Source organism: Nomascus leucogenys, chromosome 2, assembly GCF_006542625.1.
Source record: "Nomascus leucogenys isolate Asia chromosome 2, Asia_NLE_v1, whole genome shotgun sequence".
Classification (NCBI taxonomy): Eukaryota; Metazoa; Chordata; class Mammalia; order Primates; family Hylobatidae; genus Nomascus; species Nomascus leucogenys.
Window position 1 is genome coordinate 138,829,046 of NC_044382.1, and position 2,857 is coordinate 138,831,902.

At 49.0% G+C, this 2,857-nt stretch overlaps 1 pseudogene; it reads left to right on the plus strand.

The window, feature by feature from the left end:
- The first annotated feature begins 559 nt into the window (after positions 1-559).
- LOC100589346 lies at positions 560-1,481 on the plus strand (annotated as a pseudogene).
- Positions 1,482-2,857: the final 1,376 nt, after the last annotated feature.

Here is a 2,857-nt window from a genome sequence, read left to right on the forward strand (position 1 = left end):
GGACAAAGTTAAAGTGTAGAGTTTTTACTTATTAGTTTTCTCCTTGCTTGTTTGCAGGTTTGCTTGTTTGTTTTTGCAGTGTTCAGTTGTTATCAGCTTAAAATAATGAGTTGCAGATTATTATTTGCCAGCCACAGGGTAACCTCAAATAGAAACATACAACAAATACACAAAAAAGGGCAAGAAATGAAAATATGCCACCTGAGAAAATCACCTTCATTGAAAGGAAGACAGGAAGGAAAGAAGGAAGACCACAAAATAACCAGAAAACAAATTTAAAAAGGCAAGTATACATCCTTACTTATCAATAATAAGATTGAATATGACTAAACTAAACTCTCCAATAAAAAGACATAGAGTGGGCACCGGTGGGAGGTAGGCGCAGGTCTCGGAGTGTGGCAGGCCGGCGGACGGGCGGAGGCGGTATCGCACCGGCGGCGACGGAGGGCTCGGGGGTAGTCGGTTGGGTGGGGGCCCGCTGAACTGACAAGCGGCATTTCAGCTCCTTTCTTCCGCCAGTCGGAACCCCAGAGAAGCGACCCGCCCAGCAGGTGTCACCATGACCAAGGCCGGTAGCAAGGGCGGGAACCTCCGCGACAAGCTGGATTGCAACGAACTGGACCTGAGTCTCAGCGACCTGAATGAAGTCCCAGTGAAGGAGCTGGGTGCCCTTCCAGAGGCCACCATCATGGATCTGTCTTGTAATAAACTGACTACTCTACTGTCGGATTTCTGTGGCCTCACACACCTGGTGAAGCTAGACTTGAGTAAGAACAGGCTGCCGGCGGACTTCGGCCGTCTAGTCAACCTCCAGCACCTGGATCTCCTCAGCAACAGGTTGGTCACCTTGCCTGTCAGCTTTGCTCAGCTCAAGAACCTGAAGTGGCTGGACCTAAAGGATAACCCCCTTGATGCTATCCTGGCCAAGGTGGCAGGTGACTGCTTGGATGAGAAGCAGTGTAAGCAGTGTGCAGACACGGTGTTACGTGTCCTGTGCATGGCACAGGAAGGCCTTGCGGGCGGATCAGGAGCTGGAGAGGCAGCGGCAGTTGTAAGTAGAACGTGAGGCAGAGAAGAAGCGTGAGGCCAAGCAGCGAGCTAAGGAACCTCAGGAGCAGGAAGCGCAGAAGCGGGAGAAGGCGGAAGAGAAGGAGCGCCGAAGAAAGGAGTATGATGCACTCAAAGCAGCGAAGCGGGAACAGGAGAAGAAACCTAAGAAGGAAACAAATCAGGCCCCAAAATCTAAGTCCGGCTCGCGTCCCCTCAAGGCACCACCCCGGAAGCACACTCATTCCTGGGCTGTGCTGAAGCTGCTGCTGCTACTATTTTGTGTGGCGGGAGGGCTGTTTGCTTGTCGGATGACAGAGCTGCAGCAGCAGCCCCTCTGCACTAGTGTGAACACCATCTATGACAATGCACTCCAGGGTCTGCGCCGCTATGCGATCCTCCAGTGGGTCCTCTAGGCCGACTCTAAGGAGTGAGCTTGTCCCCAGCACCTGCTGCCCCCCAGGCTTGGAGCTTGGATTCCTGGGGAATTGAGTTCTACTGGACACAACCTCTTTTTAGCATGAGACCTACCTGCCATCATCAAATGGCTGCAGATTGGTACATGACAGAGACCTTCTCTTTGTAGGACTTCTTGGTTCCTTAATCAGGGTTCCCTGTTGGAATGAGGAGAAATGGGAGGAGGTTGGAGGCCGGGGCAGTTACCTGCATGCCTAAAGAAGTAGGCTTGGGGGCAGGGAGAGAGAAAACATGGGCTTTGCTAGTTGTTATGCAAAGCTGTGTAAAGGCAAGGCTCGTTTCTACTAAATGGTCAGCTGTCACTGCATTTATGGTTTTGTATGCCACAAACCCTTTCATTCCTCCCTGGACAATCAGGGCAGATCAGGAGGAAGTTTTGGGGGACTAGAAGACCACACTCAGTAAATCCAGTCTAAATTGGTGGGGAGGGGTATTCCCGTTTTCTTTAGGACCTCAGAGATGTAAGCATTTTAGCATCCATACAAAATCTCTGGCTGTGAAACGGGCTTCATGACCATCCAGTCCAATATAACACTTGCAGAGAAATTGAGGCCTTCCATGACTTGCCTACTCTCCCAGCTAGTTTGAGGCAAAAATGGATTCCCACTCTGGTATTCTTTCTTTCCTTTATGTCATTTTCCTTCCTTTATAATGTCCTGAGAGACTAGAACTCACACCAGAATTATTTCTTAGGCGAAGCATAGAATCTTTGATGGTAGACAGATTTCATGACTTGGAGATATCTCTTGCCATCATCAGGCCTTGGACAGCTCCTGTGGAGTCCTGCCCAACTTATGTGGCTTCCATAAAATGTCAACAGTCCAGGCTCCTTGCCTCAATTTTAGAGTATTAACTCCCTAATTGCTAGTAAGCAAGGAGGTGGATCTCTGCAAACCTACACTGTCTGTGACTGCTCTAGTTGTACTTGGTGTGACTAAATACCTCAAAGGCAACCTGTTTTTGTGGGTTTTGAAGTGTCAGCTTTATAAGACACTGAGGTTTAGAATTGTTTGATTCTAGACCATAACTGAAGGGAATAAATGGAAACAGAGGAAATGAAGGGAAACAAGTAGCTTTGTGGAGATGAAAAGTGGCGTATCACCCAACGACTAGCACAAACAAGGATCGCACTATCCATTCTCTTGTCTGCTAGATTAAGCATTGTCTTGCCTCCTTTGCTTCACCTTTTCACAACAGCTGGATGAAGTGATCAGAAATGACTGTGTCATGGTGCTCATTCACTGAAAACTTCCAGTTGCAAGCTCCTTGCCTCCCCTGGAGGGAGCAAGAACCTGTCATAATCCAGAGACAGAGAGGGCAGGGTCCAGCCTTT